At 40.7% G+C, this 27931-nt stretch overlaps 1 protein-coding gene across 3 annotated transcripts in view; it reads right to left on the bottom strand.

Moving 5' to 3' along the window:
* The window catches only part of CSGALNACT1 (chondroitin sulfate N-acetylgalactosaminyltransferase 1), a 49600-nt gene extending 22119 nt beyond the window's left edge, over nucleotides 1–27481 (bottom strand). Inside the window, exons 1-3 of one of the 3 annotated variants that reach the window (XM_075500776.1) lie at nucleotides 24965–27481; nucleotides 23270–24449; nucleotides 22724–22792 (exon numbers count right to left, since the gene is read on the bottom strand). The gene's annotated coding sequence lies outside the window, so the exon portion shown is untranslated. Of the gene's footprint in view, nucleotides 1–22723; nucleotides 22861–23269 lie in introns of those variants that run through there. The other 2 variants (XM_075500777.1, XM_075500778.1) reach the window with 2 other exon arrangements.
* Between the last annotated feature and the right edge of the window lie 450 nt (nucleotides 27482–27931).

Raw genomic sequence — 27931 nt, 5'->3', positions numbered from 1 at the left:
ATAAACCCACACATCCTCAGTGCTGAGTACAATTAGTACAAATAGTTAGTTGGGGGTACTATAGGACACTTCCAAAAGCCTTTACAGGATTTTCCTGGAAGTTTCCACCAGTCTATTTATGATAAAGCAGGCAATGTGACAGATACATGACCTCTCAAGCTCCAAAGAGAAAATGCAGAGAAGAGATGGCAAGCATGCACTGCTGCTTCAAAGATGCTGTGACTCACAAAGACCAACTCCATGCTACCGCAGGAAAGAAACGACGATGCTTTTCTCTAAAGGACCATTTCCCATTAGCAAACTCTGACCTGAAGTTTTAGGAATTCAGTTGCTCCAAAAGTGTTTTGAACTTTGCTATAATGGAGATGAAAAATATGCATTTGAGTTGACCTGGAGTTCAGCCTGGTCTTTTAAGAGCAAATTAACAAACCATCATAGTTTGTTATGATAGATGGCCATAGATCCATGGCCATCATAGTTGCCAGTACTAAAAATTAATGGTTGGGCTAGACAGCTGAGATGTCCAACTTAGCTGGGAGGCCAGCACCTTCTGAACATGACCTTCAATTTAATTTCATTTAGGTAAGTGCCATCTCAGTTTTGTAGATGTGTCAAAGAGAAGCATTTTAGTCCAATCACGTGACGCTGCAACAGCCCTATACAACACCAAGGATAACAGTATGCTAACTGAGAATGGTTTCTTTTTGCAGGAAACTAGCTAACAAAACAAGGACAAGCTATAGTGAGGGAACAGCTAAAAGATACTACCCTAATTCACTTCATTTTAACATCTAATTCAACAATTGCCCTCCATATAGAGGGCTTCCAGAAAGACTAAACTCAGTTTTAACGTAACACGAAGCTATACCAGCTTCTGAAATGGCTCAGAGAGTCAGCATAATAAGATGTATAGAACACAAAATCCTTTAGTATTTCCTGATGCAAACAAATAAGAGGATAAATTTTGCTTATCCATTTAAGTTGGGACCTGGAAAAAATGCTGTTACTTTACTTTGAAATGTTTACACACGCACACTCAGTGATTTACACAAGTAAAAGAAAACTGACTGCCACCACAGGAATGAACAGTCATTCCTTTTGAGAACAAAGATGACCACAGCCTTACAAAAGTAGCTCAGGTCAGCAGCAGCAAGGCCTGTAAAAATGAAGGGATCTACACCTATGTAGGGACACGCTATGAATGCTTGTGTGTTTAGACCCATCTCTTCATGATTGTGTCACATGGTTGTTACTTAAAATATTTTCTGTACAAAGTACATACTAATGTTATTTGTGCCAGGAGCGCTAAGGATTCTGCCAGATGTACATCACACAGTACCACAATCAGACTTTCGATGAAATCTAGAGCCCAGTGCATGTGCATAGACCTGTGACGCAGGTCATGAATCAGTGACGGGTTTAGCACGTATCTAATTGAGCAGGAGAGTCATTTATCCATTGATAAAAATGCGCAAACATGCACGACTAAGTTGTGTTCAGAAACAGAAAACCTAGCTAGGCTGAGCTGCAGACTAGAAAGCAGTTTGTATGTGTCACAGTATTTATCTAGGACTGCTTTAGTCAGGGCTATATAAGCACTCATATGTTTAGCTGCCATCAGACCAGCCTTTCAGCTGCACCTGTAAAGTGCAATGAAAGTCCACTGCTTTGAGAAAAGCTGTTAGGTGATGAAGTACAGTAACAATGACTTAAGGTCCCTATCTGATCAAAGTCCTTACAAGGTAGCAATATAGTTTTAAGATGTCTCAACAATCCAGTCTGACCCGGAGATTCCCTCCTCTCCTTACCAGAAATCCCCTGGTACAGCTAGAATCCCCTGTACCAAGCTAGATGGTAGACTTGAACTTCATTAACTCCAGCAGAGTTGACAGCAGCGGAGGTTTCCTCCCTCCTGAGTTCAGCATGTGGGAACTGAGGAGAGACATCTGGCTCCCACAAGTCTAATGTTATATTCTCATGGTGATGCAGAGCCCTAAATTTTGTGCTCCCTGTACTTCAAATGAAATTCGCTGGGTGGTGTGGTATCAAGCCAGTGCTTCAAATAAAATAATTAAGAGTGAAGGGGACAAGAGAAAAAATATCTTGGTAGACAAGGTATAAAGGGTTTGGTATGTTATCTAGGCTGAGCAAGAATTATCAGGATAGGGATTAATATTGCTGACCAAGACTACTGTTCAGCTATGGTTTACATTACAAAAGAAAATAAAGTTTCAGACTACAAACTAATAACCAGGAAGCCAGAAAATAACTGTAATCCGATTCAGTATCGAGACAGGTTACCCAAACTCCACACAGAGCTCTAAAACATGCAGCCTTAACAGCTCTTATAGCTCACATACCAACCCCCAAGCTCTGCTGATCTGCATTTCCCTATCAGTCTGGTCAGTACTGATCGACAGGAAGAGGCCAGTCCCCTGACTCAGTCCCCATTTCCTTCCTCCTCCAGGTTAGCACTTACTATGAAACAACATGTGGCACAGAGTCCCATTTAGTTCATCACCACTGTTTTGATCAAAGACCTAGCATTTCCTTCATATATCAGAAAAGAGTCTCCTAGCAATTCTTTGAAAAGCCCAAGCTTTTTTAGTTGTTTCAGTAAAACAATTTTTCTCTTTCTAGAGAAAGTTTCCAAATACCTTTTTCACTTTTCTTGTTTGAGGCTCACATAATATCTGAATCTTACCGACTTCACCTTCATCATTAAACTAGCCAATTCTTTATTATGGGAACTTGAAAAGATAAACCACAGCAAAGTTTCTGCAGAAAAGGTCCAGGCAGAGGGGAAAAAGAAAAGAAGGCTTTCTATATTTAATATTGTACAGTCTATTTGACCATGAAATTCTTCTTCCAAAAAGGAATTGAAAAAAAAACCTGAAACCACCAAAAAGTAAAGACCTATCTTGCAAAACACAGCTATCTACAAAGTTTTACTTAGGTCAATTGATTTCAACAGAATGCAGATGTTTATCTTTGTATGATACCCTATCACTTATATGGATTTATTTTTCAACAAAATATTTCAATAGGTTGAGAATGTCTACTTTGTTTTAACTTAACAAATCACAGTCCTTCAACTTTCCAGTTCATGTCAGGTTTTGTGGGTTTCTTTGAAAATGCCAGAATGCACACAGGCCCACAGAAAACATTGCTTTTGGTCAAATGGCTATAAGAAAAAATATTTTTTTAATTTTATGAAAAATGTCATCATATTTCTATATCCTTTGGTTAAGTAATCCAAGCCACATTTTCAAGTGTTAATGAGACACCTGCTCACAGTTACTTCGGTTTCTAAGATTTCATCTCTGATCCTCAAACCATATTGAAAATGGGATCTATGCTTTCAATTTCTTTATAAAATACCTCAATTCAAACAAGTAGTCTGACATACCAATTTACAGCTGTCTGATACACTAAATGACAGCCATAAAGATAATTTAAGTTTTCATTGGTCATCAAGAAATTTCAGTTCCCTCATTGAGGTCATCAGAAATTTCTGTTGGTATCTGGGATTAAAACTGTAGTTTATTATGGAGATTTTAATTGCAGTTATTGCATCGTTGTCAATAGCTCTTAAAAACCAGCCATTCAGCTAGAAACGTGTTAAATGTTAACAGTTCACACAAGAGGCATCCTGGTTCTCTAACACAGAGCTGATTGATGACATAAGTAAAGCCAGTTTCCCTTGCCAGTAAAAGCTACCTTTTTGTCCCCCCTTTTGTTACACAGGAGAAGTACACCCCGCAGTCAGGTCAGCATTTCCTGAAAGGTTCCAAAGAGCCTATCTCTTAAAACAACAACTTCAGGCGTCAATCAGAAGCAAAGCACGTTTCATGCAAAGTTATGAAATAACACACACAATATGAACTTACACTACAACATTTTTTTTCCTCATTGTACCACAAAGGTATCCGGCTTGGTTTGATTTAACAAGCCATGTATCAAAGTTGATGCAAACCCAACTTCCTTTTTTTTTTAAGGATCGTTCATCTTTTTAAAGAAAACAGTTTCCTGAAATTAGGTAAATTTATAAAGCTTTTCAGAAAACAGGAGTAGAAAAAAAAAAGTATAATCCTCATAACCTACCAGAATATTTGAAGAAAAGAGATTTCCTTATGAGATGAAGCTTCGTGCTACTGAGTCTTTGTTTCTGTTCATATGGAAACCTGGCTGCAAATGATAGCATTATTTTTTATTTTAACAAAGACTGGCTAGAATGTGTGCTGGCACAGCTACAGAAGCTAATGAAATAAAAAGAATAAATTGCTGCTCTGCCTTTACAGATTTCTCCCTTCCCCTCCTTTTAATACAGTTTTCTGTAGAATATTAAAATCATACCATTTTCAACAAGAACCCGTGGCAGCTTAACTCAGAGGAAGATATTCCTGCCTGCAAAGCCAATGTCTTCTAGTCTGCCTGTTTTCTAACCCGTGGAAAAGGAAATGTGGCTGTTTTCTGCCGTCTCTTGCAAGTGTACATTGCCCCATTAACTTCTCTGAAGGGTTTACTGTAATCGTGCAATGCATTCTGGATTACAGGTCTAAAGGTTTAAAGTCCTTATACTGAAAACTGATTATTCCTGTTGATTTCATTGTTAATAAGCTGTAACACTCAGCTGAGGAGTAGTTATGAATAAAGTTTCTGCAATCTCACACGTCAGAGATGGAAATCCTGTCACACTAATGAAATACCTGAAGATTCCATATAAACTGGGTGAGACCTATATCTCTTTTATCATTACACCTCCACCAGCTTCTTTCTGTATATTGTTCTATTATCACAGAATTAGTTCAACAAGGGCTGTATTAGGAAATGTTACTTCACTGAAAGGGTTATCAAGCATTGGAAGAGGCTGCCCAGGGAAGTGGTTGAGTCGCCATCCCTGGAGGTATTTAAAGGACGTTTGGATGAGGTGCTTAGGGACATGGTTTAGTGGTGGTCTTGGCAGTGTTAGGTTTATGGTTGGACTCGATGATCTTAAAGGTCTTTTCCAACCTATACGATTCTGTGATTCTGTGAATAATGGTTTTCCTATTGATGGGAAAGCACCTCCTTTTCCTAGCTGCAGTCAATTTAACTGGCAGAGTTTTCCAGGACTGGCATCTTAAGAACAAATGACAAGAGAATTTAACACTTTCTGGCCTAAAAGAGGAAGAAAAGCAACTGTTGGTGGAAGATGATAGTTGGAAAACACCAGCTGAAAGATCCTATAGGAAAGAACGAAACATGAGCAAATGGTGTCAGCATGTGGACATGGAGCAAGTGAAAAAAGGCAACTCATACCTGGTGTAAACAAAACTCCCATAGAAAGAGAATTTTTAAGCGCTAGGTGAGAGCATGCGCAGGGGATTGTGGTGGTTTAAGTCCCTCCTCTGGTATGTACCCTTGACAACAAACTCAGCTTGACTTTGCATTGAAAGCATGACAAAAAACTCGTCAGTAAAACTGGAGAGGCTGAGAGAAATCCTTGTGTTTTTAAAGGAAAATAGAGGTAAGAGATGCTGCTTGACAGAGCAAATCAGATCAGATCAGCCATCCATTTAATGGTCTACACTGCCTTTTGCAGAGGATACCAAGTGCTTTAGAAGGTGCGAAAAAACTTGTATAGCAGAGAAATATTTCTAACCTGTGTGATTTTGATGATCAACCTATTCCCTAAGCATAAGTTTGTATTTTATAACAGACATGCACAAGAAAAAATTCTCCTATTTGGGAAATGTTACATTTCTTCATTACTCCTCTGGATTTTTAACATGGTTTTGACCCTCCACTCTTTCAAAATTTGTATTCTTCCATCTCCTCTGTTGTCAGAGAAGCCACATACTTCTAGCTGTTTAGGTACTATTTTTAGCTACTTCTGAAAGAGGACAACCATTTCTAATAGCTACTCTTCTTGATTAGTACTTCAGCTAGTTCTATTAAGTTGCAGTCAAAAAGGACAAAGAAAAGTATATTCCCTCAAAAATAACTGGAAAATTCAAAGAACATAATTATCTTACAGATAACCCCACTGGGACAAGGATACAATCATAGGCAGAACTCTCCCTTGTTTACTGTAAAAGACACGCATGCTGAGAGATCTACTCACATTACCTAAGGTCAGGCTCCTGCACTTGGCTACTGAATTATCTCCCCGACACCATCTACACTCAGCAAGAACCACATTCCTGCTGGGAGCCCAGGGAATTTACCTGGCTAACTTAACCATCTAGTCTGTCAGATGCCTATGGATGGCTGGGGCAAATACTCCCCCAGACCACCTATTCCACACGATTATTTCACTGAAGAGCTATGCGTAAGCATCATTGCACTAAGCCAACTAACTTATTTTACATAATTACAGTGTATCCATTCCTGCAAAGACCACAGCTCAACAAAGGGAATGTGCCAGGAAGCAGGAAATCTCCTGATAACTTTGACACACTGACTTGCCTCCTGTAAGACTAATCCAGTGTCCTACTGTTTATTCATTTTATTTCTGACTTCAGCCACTTGTATGGGATTACTGGACATGGCGCAACCTGTGCAGTGCAACAGTGCAGTACATCTCCAGTAAGTCCAACGCACCCCAGAAGCACTCAGCAGAAAAGGGAAAGAATATAATGGAAAAACAGATGTTCTTGACTTCCCCTTTGGTTTTATACACCTGCTTCTGCTTTATCCCAGATATTCTACCTCAAAATGTATAGTTGACTCAAAATACAAGAAATGCAAGAACCAGGCACCAATCTGAGTTAACAATCTGCTTGCTAGCTGAGGAGTCATGCATACATCCATTATTACAGGACTAAAAATAGCAATCCTTTGAGAAGCTGTTAGAACAGCAAAATGTGGCATATGGATATAAAAGTAATCTGTGGATAAAAGAAAAAGATGGTGAGAATCTATTGCAAACAGATGGTTAAATAAATAAAGCCATTTCATCCCAAGTTTGAGCAGCAAATATTGCCATCGTTATCAGTGATGTCAGAACCAGCTGCTCCACGTGGGGTCTCACTGCATTCCCTTCAGAATGGCCAGGCTCCCAGGCAGCGCGGTCTGCTCCAGATGAAAGCTACGTTCCTAGAGGAAAGTTCCTAGAACTCTTCGAGTGCTCTTTGGGTCTTGTTTCTACCCATTTTGTATCTCTGCATGGTACACCTCTCCAGAACAATGATGTCCCCTACTGTTCAACACTTTGCACAGTGGAAGTCAGGTCCAGCAGGGCCCCCAATGAACCTATTGCAACAGCAAGGCATCAAATACCAGAGAGTGGCCCATAGCTTCTTCATTCTCCGTAACAGATGCACGGGCCATTTCAGAGGCCCTAGCAGAACCAGCATGGCTGGTCTACTGAAATGACATATTAGTGCTGGCAATCAGCCCAGAAACTTTAAATATAGTACAAACTATGGCTCCAGCCCGAAGGAAAAAGAGTAAGAAAACGGTAAATACCTTGAAATTAAGACTCTTCCGGAATCTCATCTTAGTCTTCAAAATTAGAAGCCTAAATCTAAATACTGTGCACATATTGCAGCTACACAGCAAGGTTCCTCAGCTGTTGGCAGATCTGGAATGTCACATAAATCTGTCACACAGGGGCAGAGAGAAGGAATTTGAGGGGCAGATGTGAGGCAAATACCTTGGTCAGGATCTCACAGCAGGATTTTACATTTCCTTCTTTTAAGAAGTGCATGCCCTTAGGATCACTATTTTGATGTGTGAACCTTTTGCTGGGTGGAGGCTCTACCCACTCCTTCTTGACTTCCAGAGGAGATGCCCCATGAAATTCACTCTCTCCAAGCACACTCTCGTTTATAAGTGGGAAACTGTGGTTTAAGGAGTACAGCTACAGACAAAAAAACCAGGTTGCAGTTATAGGATGGGCCCTTCTATATCCATTAGCACAGGAAAAAAAAGGATTCACAGTCTAAAGGGAGACAAGAGGAGCAGCTGAGAAGTGGCTTCCTCAGATGCTGAGCTGCACATGGAGGTCCCTCTAGATATGGGTCCCTAATATCCAGCCAAAGGGAGGCAAAAGTAAAGACAACTCACTGTAATGGATAGGAAGATTTGCTTTTAGGCAGCCTCCTTTTCCAGAGTAATTCAAGCTAAGAGTCATTCCCTGAGAACACGCTCCACTAGAGGCTCATGCAATAGAGCATTTCTTAGCAGCACACTTTATGGCCTGCAATGATATAAACAAAGTTCAGCTGCTCGTGCTCCGAAGCACTCGCAAAACACAGCCCTCCCTCAGCCCAAATCCACGCTTTGGCACAATGCCGCAGAACGCAGGCTATATTCATTAGACAGGTCGGTTCTCAGGCTTCATCCATTTCAGTCTGCAAAGCTGTCAAAAAAAATCACAAAATGACCAGAAAATGCTTCCACCATACCCGCGGAAGACAGCCCAGCTTGTTCAGTTTGAAAACTTTCTACACCAGAAGCGCCTGATTTTAAAGACCCCAGCATGCCCGTTTCCTGCTGTTATAAACACCCGATCAATCTCAGCTGGGAAACACTGTATCCATCACTGGGAACACTCAGAAAGCTTTCTCAGGGACACACCACTTTTTTCACCAGTGTAGCAATGATGTAACTAGATGTGGTTTCTCAGGCAACTAAAACACTGCACAGTCAGGCTACTTGAAACAAAGGACTTGCTAAAAGGAGACGGTGTACTGTGAAAGCAGAGCTAGAATTTGCATTTCATTAAAGACAGACACTGAAACATGTAACAAAAAAATGTCACCCCACAAAAAGGATTATTACTGGGATGGTCACTGGAAATTTTTTCCTTTGGAAAAGGGAAGTTCCCCAAGGAGTTAAGGTAAGGAGGACACAATACTAGAAGAGGAACATTTGTAATGGGTAGAACTAGTTCTACTGTGACAGAAAACCATCAAGGCACAATTCCCTGTGCCGTAGGTAAAATACGCTGGACAAAGCACCTCTGTCCCACTATTCCAAGAAACGTAACATCAAGAACACAGACACTACAGCTTATTAGCACTTGTCAGATAACATGAGGAAGTCACCCAGATGATTTCAGTAACTCCTGATAAATCAAATGAGCAGGAATTTACCAATTATAATTTCCTACTGAAGACAACAGTCAGCTGCAGTGATGGAAAGCAAACTTTTTCACACCTCTGATTTTATGCCTCCTAGGTAGATTTCAAAGGCGCACCAGACACAACACGAAAACTATTTTCAGAGCCTTACAGCTGGATACATTTAGTTATCATTTGCTACCTTTTTCCTGTAAACATGCACTTTCTCAATAACTTTTCCCATCTATTCTGGAATGTCATCAATCTAATCAGGCATCAGGACACTTTGGATTTGTCTTGTTTCCCAAATCACTTGGAAGAAAAAATACAGAGTGTATCTATGTATGAGCTAAATGGAAAAATTAAATTATTACTAATGTCATAATGATTTACTATGGAAGTTTTCGTTTCATTTTAAAGGAAAAAAATATTGAGGTTATTTCCAAGGCTTAGAACAGTATTAACTGCTGAATCTCAATCTGTTTTTCTGGCGCTGATTCTTTGTAAAGTATTGTGTCAGTCCAAAACATTACTACATTAGTAGTAACTGCTATTAATGAACATTGCAAGTGGACCATCTGACAAGATGCCACAGCCAGGAGCCATTATTTAGAACAGTCTGTGCCCTAACTTCATTTGAAATTACAATAACCAATTTTTTTCTCCTTAATTCATCTATCCAGTCTCAAAATATCAAATCCCTCTGATTAGCTCAACACATACACAGTAACAGAACATCTGAAAGCAGCTTCAAAGAACACCAACTTGCTTGGCACCTTCACATCGTGTGCACACGGTCACTGAAGAACAGAAACACAAACTTTAAAATTCATTACCAAGCCTATGCTACTTAAGCTCAGCAATCAAATTACAAACTTTCTGTATGCAAGAGGGGAGATGTATCACCTGCCAAGATGACATTTGTACTCAGAGTAAACAAGCAGCACAGCCTAGATTTCCTAATGTGGCAGGCTATTTACAGGCTCTGATTTTCAGGTGCTGAACGTTCAAGACTGCATACATGCAAACAAGCCATACGCTTGTGAAAATACAAACCACATGCTCCAACCTGAAACCTTCATTCTAGGAAACAGAAGGGACTGGGTTAAATTGTAGACTGTGCTGTCCTCAAGCATTCCTCCAGTCTGGCCATTAGCACCAATATACCCGAGCTGGGGACACATAACTCCCTTTGCTTTGTTGAAGGGATGGAAAAACGTGCTTAGAAGGAAGAAGTGAGGAGTAAATAAGTGGAGACGAAAGATGAGGGCGTATGTGGAAACCGCTTAGAATCATGTTGTTGCTAAAATAACCTTGCAATGTGAAGAAATTGGCTGCGAGTAGGTTCGCAGCTACAAAGAGCCACAAAACCTCAACATGGTTTGAAGCAGTTTGCTGAAGGGAAGGAGCTGTAGCAGCTGGCTTGGATTCTGAAATGGGGGGTGGGGGGGTGGGGGGAGAGAAAAACAAAACAAAAAACCCATGTGTTCAAGACCTACATATCCGCAGAGAACATCAAGACAGCCTTAGAGAGCACAACAGGGCCTGGACCAGAACCACATCTCTTCTCATGAAGGAGTGAGGAGTGGGTTGGGAGCCTTACCCAAGTGACTCTCCTATTTTCCCTGTGCAGCCTCTACGAGCAAGGGACTCTCAGCTTTTGCTCTTCCCAAAGGCAGACTGGGTTAGGAAGCTCTTAACACCCCTCTTTCCACCAAGTATATTTATCTCAGCAAGTCCCAATGGGCCTGAATCCAGCTACAGCAAACTTTCTGGGCACTTGTGACTGTTATGAAATGGAGTGACTCAGCCAAGCTACATCAGAAAGAGAGCATCTTTTATTTGTTCACAGAAACTTAATAAGCCAAGGGAGGAAAAAACCTCAAGTGTCAGAAAAGACACATCCCTACATACCTTCATCTTACAAAGGTTAGCCCTTCTCTCTGACCTTAGGCACGTATTGCTATCTGGCTTTCTGTCTCCCCATATACTTCTGACTGTTCTGCCTCCCTCCCTGAAGCTCTGTGCTTCAGAGACTCTTAGCCATCTGTCCGGTGATGCAGTTGAATCAAAGGTATCAGTGTTTATTTACCACCAGCATTTCCCCACTTATGTTCCCATTGCCATGGTGAGCAGCAACAGAGCCTGAAAGATAAGGTCAAAACATAGCCTAGATATCTCCCACAAGCCATCTGGAAGAATTGTTTTCTGAGGAATTCTCTGCCATGGATTTACCATGTGACCAAAAGCCAACCTCAACTCAGCACTCTGGACTCCTAACTGAGCTCCTGGGACATCTGGGAACAAGACCCATTCCTACAAACCTTGAAGCCAGATTCCCCTCCAGGAACTGGAACTTCCCAGTTCCTTGTAGGTTATCAGTGTTACCTTTCTGGTCTGTGTCAGACTCATCCTCTTTCCTTCCACAGTGTGGGAGTCCAGGTCCCTGCCACATACCTGCATTGCTTTGCCAAGCACCCCAACACCACTTTTCGATTATTATTTTCCACCTTTCAGAAACTTTCCAGCCTATCCTTGCACAAACTACAATGGTAATGTGTGATAATATATGTTGCATCTGAATATAATATTTGTGAAGACGAAGCAGATCTCTTCCCCAGTTACTATACCACTGAAAATCAAACGTCAGCCTGCATGTCCTAGATTACTCATAGATAATGCAATTAGCATCACAGTACAGTTATGTAAACTGTTAATCAAACATCAAGACAGAGGAAAAAATAGGAGATGTCAAATGAACCCTGGAAAGAGACATGAAGTACAGGCTGTCAAGGCTGCACACGCTGAAGTGCTGCAGGAAAGATGAAAATTATTGTGGTAACTACATCATGGTTTAGGCCAACCTAAGAGGGAGGCTATCCACTTGGTGAAAACCTGGACCAACGCAGATGTTCAGCATGAGAAATTGTGTCCTGGAGACAGTTATGAGGACACAAAGTATGGAGCACCAAAAAAGCTGAAACAATGCTGACATACAACAGCTCCCTGTGCTGTCTCAGCAGGAGTCAAACTTCAGTCACTGGGACCTACCAGAAAATTGGATTTCAGTGTAAGTTGACATTTCTGAGCATTAAATAGGACTATTCAAGAGATGAGAACACAAAGTGCAGTATTGACAATGGTGTCAATATACCACAATGGTGATATCACAACGCAGCTTGGCATCCTAGACGTAGATGAATTATGCACTGGGCAAGACTGAAGCTTTTAACTTCTGTGTTATCTCCTGTATCACCTGAGCCACGTCTGGATTAATTTTAAGACAGCTATTTTGGGACCTCTGTGCTACATGAAAGCAAAACCAGGTTCATGTCAGTTTTAGCTTGGGAGACTGGCTAAAATCCAATTCTAACTGCAGCCTGTGTGGAATCAAATGCAGACTCAGGCCTTAATTTTGACTTAGGTATCACAACACAGACACGTCAGCTGTTTTTCCCCTGTGAATTGCAACAAACCTTCTCTACTGATAAGTTTCGATGTCCTAACTGCTTTCTGATCTGAAAAACACCACCACCATTTGGAAATTCTTCCCCTCTATCTGGAAACACACTCTTGAAGAGCCTAAGTGAAAGGTTCCTTTCAATCTGGATCACCAGCAAGATGCAATACGATCAAAAAACCAGATCAAAATTAAGAAAAAGACACAGTGTGCTGAGGAAAACAAAGATTTAGCCAGAAAATAGGCATAACTCAAAGGAAACTTCCCCATGTAATAGACAAAGTGTCAGTAAAGAGTTGTGAATAATTCTTGCCTGCTTTTCTCCCTTCACATCAAAACCACACTTCAATGTTTTGTTGCTTCACTCCTAAGAGATCTGAAATGCTTGCCTTGACTGATCATACAAATCAGTTCAATGACAAAGACCAAAACTGTAGTAGAAAGTACATACCATAAGCTTAGGAGCAATGACTCAAGAGTTGTGTCATTCAGCAGGCAAAGATTCCACTACAGCCCCTCACACTTGGAAATAAGCCCTCTCTTGAAAAAAGCCCCACGCAAGTAAACACAAAAGGACATCATAAGGAAGAGCAAAAGCTCTCTCATTGCATTGAGGTGACTAGCATGCAGCACATCAGAGCCTTTCCAAAACACTACTGTACTTTCTAGGTCACCATGTGCAGGTTCCAGTGTCTTTCCCAGGGCAAAAGGGTCTGTAAACTGGTCCAGAAGACAGCCCTGATCAATTCGTAGGTGACATATATATATATCATTATGTTATAGGACTGAACACCAGCCCATGCAAGCAAAGTCTCCTTCCTGGAGGCAATATGATCCTGTGCAAGTCATTTTCACTGTCTGCTTCTTGATATTTCCAACTGTAGAAAAGACAATAATGATGAGGCACACTGTAATTATGCATTTAGATAAGATGGTGAAAGACATCAGAAGTGGACACCAGATGTACTTAAGATGAAATCACTCTCTGTGGCTTCTTCTCTTCACTGACTGTCATGGAAACCCAGTCAAGGAACTTTAACTAGACACTGAACTTAAAGACATCCGGAACTGGACAATCCAAACCCAACCCTAGCAGTGTAAGAGTTAGCATCATTATTAATACGCTGAATACTACTTCTCCAAAAATCTCAATGTGAAATATCAAAATTCTTCAGAAGGTGGGGGGTTTTCACTCCCCACTGGGTATGTTAGCATAAATATTAATTGGAAAAAGCCTATTTACCTCAAATACGAAGGGGGGAAAAAAGTGCCAAGACTGGAGTTGCAGCAAGAAAACAAGAAACTAAAGAGGCCTATACCAACATGAAAGCTTTTAACATGCCACTGTAATGGTTAAAATGTCAGATAGATTTCTTCAAGAGTCAGATAATTTTATCACAAATCCCCTTAATGGTGTGCATACTCAGCTGAGAGGAACTGTGGACACAATTTGGTTCTAATTCTTTGAACTCACAGATTTTTTAATTTTTTGTTTTAAAGACAAAATAAAGGTGAAAACCAAACTCTTAAAAGAAGCAGCAGGAAAGTCTTACTGAGGAGGACAGTTTTGCAGTGGCACTCCCAGCATGCGATGCTCAGCAAACCGAGTGCAATTCCACCAGCATGAAATCATGCCCACCAGCTCACAATCTGGCCCAGGGATTCCAAAGAAGAATGCAGTTGTCACTTCAAGCTGCTGTTCACCTAAATAATAGTGCTCAGCAGCAAGAAATTAGCACAGCACAGATATTTATCACACCAGGACTCTGATCTGTCTCACCCCACCTTCTCTCCTTCCTTGGTAACTCTGGAAAAGAGATTACCTTTCCCTTGGACTCCCCTTGATAGCAAGGGACATCCAGTTAGCTCTTCCCAGTGGAAGGAAATTCTCATGGATCTAATGTTCCCAGTAACAGCAAAGGCTCACCTATTCGCTCTGGTTGTCTGGAGAAGAGCACATTAGTCAACCAAGATGAAGACTATAATGGATGCAAGGACTCCCTGAAGACTTTCCCCTCACAGCCAATTCTCTTCCTTGCTGTTTTATGAAAGTTGAAATATTTCTGTGGGAATGTACCAATATCAAACTTCCATTAAAGATTTTTTAACTCTAGGATGGAACTCTGGAGGGAAACTAAAGAAACAGACTTAATCTGCTCTGTGAGTACCAGCACTTCTGTACAACAAATACAGCAGTGATTAAGGATCTCGCAGGACCCAACAGCTTTGAAACTCGATCTCATACAATATAAATACAGTCTCATGACTCATCCATCCTCTTTTCTACACCTCCTCTAACTGATTACATTTGAATCATGCATATTAGAAAAAACATCAAGACAGTACCGTTAGCTGCACTACAAGTTGCAGAAGCACAAAATGGCATGAAATGCCTAAGCCTTTTTAATAATGATGCTGTTCTCTGCTGCAGATCACCTGGCATGCACAGCTCAGCCTCTGAAAAAATAACGCAATCGCTCCCTGATTAAATTACTCTTGGAGTGGAAAAGACATTGAGCAGCCTGCCTGTTTCGATTGGCTGTGTAGTGACTGAGCCCAACGAATATGGAAATAATTGGAAATCCTAGACCAATATAGACGAGAAGGAATATGTGACCCACATAAAGGGCATGCTGGAGTTGCCTGAAAGTAAAATCATAGTGTTATATCAAAAAAGTGAAAAATGCTTAGTATCAGGGATAGGGGTTAAAAAACAAATAAAGATGACTTCAGTAAAATGCCAGAGGGTTCCAACAGAGATGCAAAGCCTTTTCAAAAGCTCTTTACAGGACATCATCCTAGGAAAGAGGTGAAACTGAGAATTTGTTAAATCCTAAGTCCTAACTCTAATCTAGACCTTTGTGTCCCTTTTGCTGTTGAGGTTTAATAGGTTTATAAGATTACTAAGCAGTTGCCAGCCAAGTTTCTTTGACCTGGACTCTGAAGGTATGACCTTTTTAGTAGTGCACAGCCAAAAAGATTCTAATTGGAATATAAGAAATGGACAACTATCTTAGAAAAAACAAAAAGCTTTACCACCAGATGAGCCTGTTTTCACCAACTCAAACAAATGAACTGCAATGAAGGTAAGAAAATTACAGCCCTGCACTAACTGGAGAAAATCTGTAACATACCTCCATTAAATCTCTAAAAGCAGCCTACATTTTCCTTGGACATGCTCACTTGCCCACCTGTGCTAACCAAGAATAACTAGCATGCCAGTGTAAGAGGTGCTTCTGGTGAAACAGAAGTGGTCTGCTTCCCACATATGCCCCGCAGCTGGAGTACAAGGCACATTCAGGCATCCCATATAGCTCTGGCCCTCCTGGCACGTATACCATCCCCTGGAATTGCTAGCAAACAGGGGATGTTACAGCAACTTTCTTCAGCTTCTTCTACCTGGCTGACCAGGCAGGTAGAAGGCAGATCCAGAATCAAGGGAGAAAAAGGAAGTTTAAACCACATTTGGACAAATGTAAATATACATGCACGCACAGTTCTAAACGCTTTTTGGCCACATCTAAACATTAGGGCTACTGTCTCATTACAATACTTTTAAGAGGTTCTGAGATGTGCTCTCAAAACACAGTTTTGCATGTACTGTACATTTGCAATGATCTAGTTTCTTAGTATAGTTAGTTCCTAAGGATTTTAGAGAGAAGCTTTATTTTCCCTTCTCTAATGCTAAGAAATTTTCCTTTCATTCCTTTAACATTATGTAAGTGCTTTTCATTTCCTGAACAATTCTCAGAGAAAGCTAGGATACTTGTGGAATAGCTTATTAATTCATTCATAAATACATATACTTGGTTCAATTAAGCATGAGAAAACTTCACCACTGACTTTTATCTCATAGGATCACCTGCACTGTCCTGCAAATTGGAAGGTAAGTGACATGTTCTTTAGGCTGTTTTCTATCCCTGTGGCTCAAACAAATCTCTACATCAGTTTCTAAGCTAGTAACCACCACTTTCATAAGTGCATCAATCTAAAATATTTCTGTTTCAATTTGCTAGGATTTGAGTCAATATTCTGATGTATTATATATTCCCCTCAGATGATTTTTTTACTTAATAGCAGTCTGATGAGAAAAAAAAAAACAGTGCAGATAACCTGATTCAGAATACAGACTACTGTATATTTTGCTAATAGCTTTTTACAAGTTTTCCAAAAGTTGATTTAAAACCTCTTCCCTGAAATCAAGAGGCTTCACCTTCTCACAAATAAAATAATAAAAAGTTTCCTGTAAAATGGGTGTTTCAAAACTATTACCTCTATTTCCAGACTATTCTAACTGAAGAGGAATGGTTTTCTTAAATACTGGCTCCACATTAAAAGTGCATATAGGAAAGACTGTTTGATGTGCCAGAGTAAAGTTCCTCCTTTCCAAATCAATACAACTCTTGAAGTTTCCCACTGTGAAGGATGTCAGTACCTATGTGATCATCCTAAATGTTAAAGAAAACACCAGTTGTAGGATACATGAAGGCAAAGAACCCAAATATAGACATACTCTGGACTGGACAAGTTGAAATCTAACAGCCCTATCAGGGGCTGGGTGACTGGTTACAAAAGGTAAAAAATAAAAATGCACATAATGCCTCTTTCATAACTGGAATCCCCTTTGTTCCAACACTGATTACCATTGATCCCTGGCACATGGAACTCTACCTAATTCCATTACGATCACCATTGCCAGTGCTTTCACAGCTACCTTCTCTGAAGTAAATTCATAGGGGAAAATGCTGAAAAAAACTCTTAAAATTATATAAGGACTAAAATCCCATTTTTAAGACTGAAATGCTCTGCCTTGTAAGCCCTCCCAGGTGTAGCTGAAGTACCACCTTGGTAGCAGAAATGGCAGTACAGGTGACAGAACGTCCCCTCGCCTTTCACATCCCAGCAAAAGATGTGAGTGAAACACAAACCAGTGACCACCAAGGCTGGTCTGAGTAACATGTGAAAGTCACTGAAGCCATCTGCTTTAGCGCATGTGCTTGGGAGCCCTTTGGATAATCAATCACTCCTGTGGTTTGAATATTTTACCCTGTAATTCTTTATCAACCCAACATTCAAAAGCAGCGATTACTTACTAAACCATGTCCAAACCAGGTGAGTTACAGATGGCTCAACTGTTTTGAAAATTAAGTGATTCTAATTTCTACAATAGAATATAATCTAGTAGGCAGAGCTCTGAGCTGAAATGCGGGAGACTTAAATCCTGCTTCTGGTTCTGCCCCTGGCAAGACTCTGGGTGAGTCTTTTCACCATACACAAAGCAGGAACAATAAGAGAATTCCCTCAAAATCTGAGCAACATTACAAACAGATGATTAATAGGGATATCTGGCTGCAGGCTTTTGGCTTTGAAAATCTTGATGCAGTTTCTCATCCTGGAGAGGGAGAGAGGATTATTCAGTTTAAGCACTGTAAACTATTTATAGCCTTAGCTATTAAAAAAAAGTTTTGCAGAAATAGCAAGCCTGAAACGTATGGCTGCCTCAACCCTCTCCAGTAGAAACAATTCCCAGGGGTATCTGCACACTGTTCCAAGGTTGCTGGAGTGCATATTGTTCCATGTCTTCTTGCCAGTAAATTGTAGGACTACTTTCAGTCACACAATGGAGAGGAAAAAGGAAAAAAAGATTTTCCCCAGGATTTCACTTCAGTAGAGTTTCTATAACTGTTCTGTTATTCTTTTCTTTCCAAATAGGAGGATGATGCCCATGTCCAAGTGACTGGTTTATGTTTCTCTGTTATCAAGGCAATGCAACATGAGGACACTGGCTATTCATGCAAATGGAGAGGTAGCCCACTTTGTCACAGGCACAGACTTGGAAATGAAAGCTATCACCTCTTCTATTTGCTATTGAAGATGAAAACTTCCTGCAAAATTTTTCCTATTGTTTCCCCCCATCATCTTTGCTAGATTTTGCCCAATCTAGCTCACAGACATCACTAGCAAAAATGAACTTACCTTGGATGCTTGCATTACTTCATGCAATCCAGTTGTCCCTACTACTCTCATACCACCTCTGCAAGCCCCTTCTCTTGAGCTGGGAGCAGGCCACCAATTAAACTGGCAGAATGGCTATATGGCTTCAACGGGACAGCAGAACTGCAACTTCATAGAGTTTAGGGCAGACTGAAGATCTCAACAATGTTTAATGCTAATGTACTCTTAAGAACACTCCCATTGGCTTTAATGGTGCTGGGCATGGAACAGAGCTAGCATATTACAATTTAGCCTAAAACCCATAAACCTGTTGATGATGAACCAGAAAACGGAATCCAGAACTGTAACTATTCTAAAACTAAGGAGCTAAGCTTGTGCCTTTAAAAAAAAAAAAGCTATTGCTTTCAGTATAAGGAAAACTACTAATTTTACAGACTGAATATTGCATTTCTTCCATAGGTTCTAGTAACAGCAAGAAGCTATGTGGTCTGGGTTGCCTTTGACAGTCTACAGAGGAGATCTAAATAATCCACAATCCTCTCTGTCAGCCCATGTAGTTAAATGTAGTTAGAAGTGGTTGTGCTGCTGACCCTTCAAACCATGGACCATGGTTTAGCCATGGATTAGCACTCCTGAGAAAAAAAGCAAAAGAAACCTGCAAAGCTTTTACAGCCTCATCCTTGATTTCTCCGATGCCTTCCAGTCACTAGAAACTTAACAATAGGCATCCATACAAAGAACATCACAAGAATTCCAAACACAGTGCCTGAAAGACCAGGCTGCCATGTCTGTATTTCCTAATGAAGGCGTGAAACAAGAAGACAGGCTTTCTGTACCCCTGAGCAGTTACTACCTACAGCCGTAGCCTAAATGAGTAGTTAAACCAAAACAAGTGGAAACCTGCTATTAAGGCCCTAACTTTTGATGTTTTGCTGCAGCTGAGGTAGAACACAAGGAATAAAGTTATTTCAGCTTGATCAACAGGCTCATGGCATTTCCCGAAGCAGATGCTGACAACTGCCATTGAGCTGGTCATGCTCCCTGGAGGCTGTGGGAGACATTCAGTGTGTGGTATTTTTATCCAAGTCTTTATTCTCCAGCCTAAATGCAATCAAGTTGCAGTGAAAGGGTCCCACTCAATTGCATGAATAAGCAAAACCACTGGGGTTCACTCAAGCCCTCCAGCAGCATGGCATTCTGCCAAAGGCTTCTCTTCAGACCAAGACATGACTTCAGACATGACTCCTTATTAGCAATATTATAACAGTGCTGAGAGGCCCTCACAGAGACTGCAATCGCACACTCAGTCTAAAATGCACACATGATGAGATAATCTGGGTGAAATATTTGCACCCTGAAGAGTTAAAAGAAAAGCAATTTGCAAACTGTGCTACAGACCCATTTCTCTCTAGCCCTTGGTCCTTAAACTTTTCAGTTTATGCCCCCCAAGTCTCCTATCCTGTCACCTACTTCAGTGGGCCCATCCTTAAAGAGTAACACACAGATCTGTGCTGTCTTCTGACAACCAACCTTCTGTCTCAGTGTCAGGAAAAAGCCAGTCAGACCTCTGCACAACATTGAATGTGTTAATACACCCATTGGTAGGGAATACAGCTCACCATGAAGACATTTTTCTGAAAACTAAGTCCCAAAGGGAGGTGAAGAGATTTACTCCCTTTTGGACTAACCAGCCAAGTATAAGAAGGTAATGCATACACTAATAAAGATATCTTTCAGTCTCTAATAATGAAATAATTAAGAACAATGATGACACCTTGTCTGGACAGACACAAATGAAATGTGTTTCGGGATGAAAGACTAACACTGCATTGTCTGAAAAATTTTGTAGAAAAGACTGAATAAGAAATGAGAGGTTCCTCAAGAATCAGCAAATGGCCTGAGGTATGCTCCCAAAGACATGGTGTGATGGAGCTTTCTCTCATCAGAGGGGTAACTAACCAATGGAGGCTTGTGAACAGCGTTCTTCTAATAGACGTGACCTGAAAGGTAAGCTATGTGCAAACAAGAAAATATTGTCAGAAGAGGATCAAATCAGTAGGATGGGGTAAAAACCTTTCTAATATAAGCTAGGTATAAACAGATTAAGAATTTTTGCCTTTTATTTTTTGTCTATATCTTTCATAATGTTTCTAAGTGTGTTGGCTATTTTGACTGTTACAAATAAAAGTTCTTACTGCATTTCCTCTTAACCTGGCTTGAGTTGTGCGTGATTTAGACTAACTAGACAACAGCTAGCCTTTCCTTACTAAGAATATGGCAATCCATAGACTAGGTCACTAGGGTAATAAAACAAGTACCCAGTTAACCTGACACCGTTCAGGGCATGCAAGGAGAAATACAGCAAGACACAAGCTCTGCTACATTGGCTAGGTAGAAAGCTGGCACCACAAACATCAGGAGAAACAAATACCTTCCAGTAACCGTTGGTAAGCAAGAAGGCTGGAATCCAGTAAGATACTCCAGCATATGCTTCAACTCCAAAGATCCCAAAGAACGCACCAAGGCACCCCCATCGTTTATTCTCTTTCCCCATTCATGCTTTCTGGCAAAGTAATGTCAGTAGAAATGTCAACACATCAGGGTGTGTTACTCATGAGATTCCCTCTGAGAAGCAGGACTGACTGCCTCACAAACTAGAGATCAGAAGGGAAGGAATGCAGCCCAATACACCCTCTGCCAGTGATGGTGGATCAGAGATGGTATCTAATTTGTTGAGAAAAGGGTTCAGAAAATGTGTTATATAAAGACCACATTAGTTTATTATACCGCTTATTTTTAAGGTTTTTAAGGCACATTGAACTTGCGATAACTTAAACAGTAGTTCAACAGAATAAACTTTTTTTTTTGACAGTAGAAAACAGGTTGCAGACATAAGTTGTGTATTTGCACTGTGAAAGGATATGGATTTATAACTCGCAAAAATAGATGACAGAAAATGCTAAGAAGATTTGGTGTGATATTGATTAAAGAAAGTTAAGCCTCAATGGGTTTTAAAACCACCCCTGAATGAATTTATTCATTTGAGTGGTGAGTGGCATATATAAATGCTTACAGTCATAAATATTTTTGCTCTGTAAGATTAAAAATAGTTCACTGTAGCTTTGTAACTCTACTCTGTATCATTCCCTACCCCATCCCAAGTGAAAAGCCTCTCGACAAACTGTTAAAAGACAGATCTCTTGAATGGAGTCAACACTATTTGGAATTCAAACAGCAAACAATTTCAGAGATGTGAGGAGCCAAACAAGATAGATTTAGAACATTTTTCTAAATTAAAAATGTTTCTGGGCCTGTAGTATAGCATGTCTGCCTTAAAACTTGCTTCCCCTTGTAAGAGATGTCACAAAGATTCAGATGGATTGATTTAAATAACAATAAAATTATAGAAAGCATGTGTCAAAATCTTGAATTATAAAAACTGTAACCTTGCTACAGAAAAGGGTAAAAGAAAAATTAATCTCACTTGAACGGCAAGTTCTTAAATTGCTTGAAAAGAAACATAAACAAGAAGTAGTATTTTCTAATTCCACAGGCACTAATCATAGCTCACCAACAGTGGTATCCCATACAAATTGCTTTTTCAATGCAGTTGCATATGGCCAATGTTGCAGTGACACCTTTCAGCTGCACTGATCCTCATAAATAATGATTCAACCTTTCAAAGCTATATACTTCCCATAACAGGCAACATTAAGTGGAGAAGGAAATAAACAGTCTGAGATGAATCATTATTTTTCTATTTTATTTTGGAGAGCTGTTAAAAAAAGAATACACCAAAAATGCACCGTATATGTTTGAAAACAATTCTACTCAAGTTAAACATTACCATAAAAGTCGTTATCATCTTACAAGGAAAGTGGTTCAGAGTGGAAACAATTTGTAACCCAGTTTTAAGAAGTTTGCACAAGAATTGCCTACCCAGGGCAAGAAATCCACTCACACACTTAATGTGATAGTAATAGAGGAGAAACCCAAAGCAATTACAGAAATGATCTCTCATTGATCTAGGGTACATGAGCTAACAGAAACATTCAGATACATAGTAGATATTGTTGAAATAAAAATACAGGATTTTAAGTGTTGCATAGACAAGGAACAGCTTTGTGACAAATTTATTCACACTTTATCAACAAGAAAAACGAATAGCAACAGGACAATCTTAGTAACTATAAATGAAGGAAATACTGCATCTACTTCATAGTCTAATTTCAGAGATAGGGAAAGAAGATTGCCTTACCTCAAATACAGCTTGAAGAGAGACATTAATGATATGTCTACATCCTTTCTTAGTTCCCTTGGTAGCAATCTAAGAAGAAATACAAAACAGCAAATAACTATCTTCCCTGCAGACAGCATGTGCCCAGGAGTGACATGCTTCCCAGTAAAGTGTGCTGAAAAGAAGTGAAAAAAACCCTATAACTCAAAAAGACAATCCTTGCAAAATAAAAATTCAAAAACTTTATACTTTAAATTCACAGTAAGGTTTATTGCATTTTGAGGGAGTAGAGACATTCAGGAATTAAATAATATAGACATAACTGTGATGTCACCTCAATTCTCAATAAAATATTAATTTGGTACATTTGTCTACAAAAGAAAGATGGTAAATTCATCTGCACAGAACTCAGCCACTGAAGACCTGAAAAGATTCCTATTCCAGTAGTAGGCACACATGGGCTCACATGATACAATCTTGTTAACTTGCTTTTTCTTCCCAAACTACAGTGCTTGCTAAAGCTACTCTCAAATATTAAATGCTTTGGTCAAGAGTTCATCCACTGACCTGCAATGAAAGCCTTGTGTTCAGCTCCAACATTTTCTAACAGCAAACAAGAAAAAAATGGATTCACGGAATGATCTGTTAAAAAAGAAAATCCTCACATAAGCTTTCCCTGAGGGGGAAGAAATATCCACAGGCTTTAAATTGGCCAGGCGGATTTAAGAGGAAGCAAAAAAAAAAAAAAAAAAAAAAAAGGCAGCTCTTTCTGTTGCGTCAAAGAGCCCACTGTGCAATAGGAACAGTGAACAGAGTTGTTAAACTGGCAAGCTTTTGCTGAAGACAGCTTTTCAATATGCTCTCAGCATCGTCTCCCAGGGCTGGCTGGAGACAGTCCCACTCCTCTTATATGAGCTATGCTCCTTCAAGAGGCAATCACTCTTAAGGACAGTTTCTCTAAACATGCCGTTCAACTGGTTTTGCTGCACATGATGAGGGTAATTATGCACATATACATACCTGCATTCACGTATCGGAACTGCATGCTCTTGGGGAAAATGCAGGCATATTCAAACTAGTGATCATTACCTCAGCTTAAGAGAGGGATGCTAAAGAGCAGGACTGCCTGCTAAAACTCTGTTCTCTGCTTATACCATTCAGTATGCTGCTGGAAAGCAATTTTGAAAGGCACAGTACTTACAGAGGAAACCTCTAATGCAATTCCATCGGGACGTTGTAGTCCAAGCAGCACTCACTGATTAAAGGAAATCAGTAGTCACATGCTGCTGACTAGCTTTGTGTTTAGTGCAGAGAGCTTGGATAGCCACCAGAGACTGTAGCTACAAGGGATGATCTAACTGTCCCTCCCGGGAATGACTGCTACATGACTGAAGACGTCTTCAGAGGCTGAAGCACTGTATTTACTGCGAATAGAGCAAGGAAACCGAGCAACCTGGTTAAATGTGAATGAAGCCACATTCATCACCACATACAGGGAATTACTACACAGATCTCTGCAGCTGCGGAGACCACCCTGCATCCCTTTTACAAGCCATGGAGACCTAAGGAAAGGCATTCAGAGCACAGTTCAACCTACTCCAATCCATATCTGGTCAGCTGAACTGCCTACAAAGGGAACCTACGATGGCTTTCTCAAAAGAAGGTTGCAGGCACCAACATTTTTTGAGATGAGTTCCACTCCAAGTGACAAGGCAACGCACAACTGCAAGATGTGCACAGAAAGAACCTGCAAGGAAGAAGGATGGGATTGGTAAGAGACAGGAATGAAAAAGGGGAAATATAAACTGCAGAACGCACTTTTCAACATAACTGCAGGATTAAAAGCAGGGACAAACATATGCAGCTGGTTAATTTAGAATTTCTTTTCTATTTCTACATCTTCCAGAGTTGCCACAGGGACATTATAAGCCTGAATACGTGGGAAGGCAGCAGGAGGAAAGGAGGTACGTCCAGGAGATAAATTCTCCCTATCCATGTTCTTTCTCTACTAAGAAAGCTTCTATAGGGAAAAATTATTTCTTTAACTGCTTCTCTTCAAATCGTTCCAGGTGAAAATGAATTCCTCTCCAAAAAAGTGTTTTCATAAATGGCAGAGTAAGTTTCTGGATAAAGTACACCCAATTTACAAGTGAAATAATGGCATTTTCTAAGCTTTTAGCCCCGTAAACTGAATGCAAGGTCCTATTTGTGTACCAAGCAGTGTGTTGCTCTATTATGCTCTCACTACACCGGACAACTCACTGTGTTCAAAGCTCCAGCTGTAGTGTCACTGGAGTCATACGAGTATAGCTTTGGCCGTATGAGAGTACGATGATTAATAATTCTGTCCCTGCTGTGTGGAAGATAATTACAATCTGGTTCAGTTTCTCAGTCCTAAAAGCTAGGCAAGTATTTTAACACATCTCATAATAATAATACCTGCTCATAAGATTACCTAAATTTTCCCCCATAAACATTGACTCCCCACCGCTCATCGTCAAATTGCAGGCTGAAGGAAACTGATCTCGTTTGCTCTTTGCTTGAAATGAATTTTTGGTTTATCTTAGGACCATAAAAGAACAGTTATATGCACTTTGAACAGGTGGCTGGACCAGATGATCTCCTGAGGTCCCTTTCAACCTAAATTTTTTTATGATTCTGTGAAAATGAGGTCAATTATTAAAAGCTGCCTTAGGCTACTACAGAAATTAAGTGGACTGTGGCCAACTCTAGTGTTTTGAAGCCAGAATTTGGATTCAACTGTGAAGACTATAGACAACCCCAGAGTCAAAGATGTCCATTCTGTCATTTCATGAGAAGCAACAGATCTGCTGAAACATGCGCGTTTGTACTGTCATTGCCACCTATGAGGTCTAACACATACCACGCTGTGGAGAGGGCTGTGTTGGATCCCACACATCCCATGCCGTTCCACTCTTGGATTCCCAATCTCGTTTTTTTTCCTTCTGGTCTGCCACCCAGACAGCCAACCTACTGTCCTTCAACTCCAAGGGACACTTGGTCTCAGCCTCAAATTCACAGTGACTGGCAGCCCAGGCAACTCATCTTGGCTGTAGAAATTGCTCTGCACAAAGCCTAAGGACACAGAACTGGTAAAAAAATCCACAAAACAACCTTCCACATGCTCACTAGTTTTTGTGTAGACCGGACCGCACTGCTAGCTCAACATAGACTCTCTTCTCCAAGGCCTCACTTATAGGATACTAAGGAGACTGATCCTTTTTAGATCTTTTCAGTACCTATGCAAAGCTTTAGAAAAGAGAGTAGCTTCCTTGTTAGCCATGCCAGACAGCAACTCCTGGTCCCCAGACCTAAGGAATGGCTAGCAAGTCAGGCTCACACCATGCAGCACAGCAGTTATCCTAACTTTTGCACCCCCACATCATAGACAACTTAATCCCATACCACAAACCTGACTTACCTGCCCCTAGCACTTGTTGTTAATACACCAGTCCTGCAGTAGTGATAACAGCCTATGGGACCAAGTCAGGAAAGCCAACACAGAATGGATGATATCTGCTAGGATTATACCGATCCAGAAATTTAGAAGGTGGAGAATGACATTCAAAGCCCTCTGCCACTGTTCAGTGCTGACCTAACGCCTTCCGAACACTCTCTGTATTGGCTACAGTCACAGTTGCCCTAATGGAGCCCCTCAGTTGTGGTGCAGAAACAATTTGGTGCGCTACAGCCAAGGTCTGCAATACCGCCTTTGCACACATCACGTATCGCTGTCCCTATGCTGCGTCAACTATACCGCCTGAATCCACCGCATCCGTTATCTCTGTTACTCAGAGGCCTTCCTCAAGAAACAGGACAATCTTCCCAGGGAAAAATCAACCTTCACAGAATCAGATGACTAAACTGCCTTGAGGTCAACGCTGCCTATTTCCTGCTACAGGAGGTTACAAAGCCTCTTCCTGATAAACAAGGCTCATGTAGGCATTTCAGCTGGGTCCTGAATTCCTGCAGGAAGGAGGCTGTGTGCACTTCTAGTTGGCTGGCTAAAACATTGAGACCTTCAGCATGCCCTGCACTGTGGAAATCAAAACAGCACAATCTGTGCAAGAACTCATGAAAGCCCCTTTAGGTGGAGAGGAAGCTTCAGACCCCAACGTAACTAGCCCAGCCCCCCCACCACCTACAGACTTGGCTTCTGGGATGGGAGATGAGTACGCAGTGCCATTGGCACATCAGTAGTTCACATTTAGTACAGTAACAGCTCTAAACAGAGCACGTTGACCTGCTCGGCTAAAACCTATAGTTTATGTTCCCAGCACCTTTAAATACTACTCCTGTCTCACCTGATAGAGACTCAGTACCCATATTCTCAAAAACCACAGTGCTCCCCTTCCTCTCATCCACAAATAAAACATAAGTGGTGTTTCCCACTCTCTCACTGACATCACTTGCCCCAATCCCCTGCAACTCTTCTGATCCTGCTACCTGTCCTATATCTATGAGATTATCACAGAGCAAACAGTTTTACTTCCTAAGTCCAGGGGTTAGGCACTCTTAATGTAAGTCCTCTGTTAGGTCTATCGGCAAACTCTTCCAAGCCTGAACACTGCTCAGGTGGCTCCTACCTTCATCTATGTCCCCTTCAGACTTCTTGCTTGGTGTTAACTTACACTTTGTATGATGAAAAACTTGGACTCTCATCTCCCCCTTGCCTGGAGGGGCTGAGTAGACTGGCAAACAGGTGTAGCTTTAGGAATAAATGCAGAGGCAAGGATTCCACAAATCTCTGCAAGAGGCAGCAGGAGTTAATTTGAAAACTGAGTTTCAAATTTTTAATTTGAAAACTGAGTTATCATCTTAATGAATGAATCATTGCCTTAAGGGTGATTCTGCACCACAAATTTTGCAGGTGACTCCTCACACACCCATTCCTCTCCAAAAGCAACTTCTGATAACCCACTGCCATCCATTATCACTCTTGTAGCATCCTGATCCTGGCCTCACAAGCAGCATATGGGGAGTGACAACCAGCCCATCAGTCCTTGCTGGGCAGTTTCTGAAGAGACAGAATACACAACCTTCTTACTATATTCAGCCCCACAATGCAAAACTCAAACTTTTTTTTTTTTTTAAAACTCAAATTTGGATGTATGCATCTGCACAAGTACATAGGGAAGAGCTCTGGACAGACCTACACACCAGCCAGTGATTAACATTGCTGCATTTGCAGGGGACTGCAGGGCTGTG

This window comes from Mycteria americana, chromosome 4, assembly GCF_035582795.1.
Source record: "Mycteria americana isolate JAX WOST 10 ecotype Jacksonville Zoo and Gardens chromosome 4, USCA_MyAme_1.0, whole genome shotgun sequence".
Lineage (NCBI taxonomy): Eukaryota > Metazoa > Chordata > Aves > Ciconiiformes > Ciconiidae > Mycteria > Mycteria americana.
Note: the sequence above shows the minus strand (reverse complement) of the source record. Positions and strands in the feature narration are given on the sequence as shown.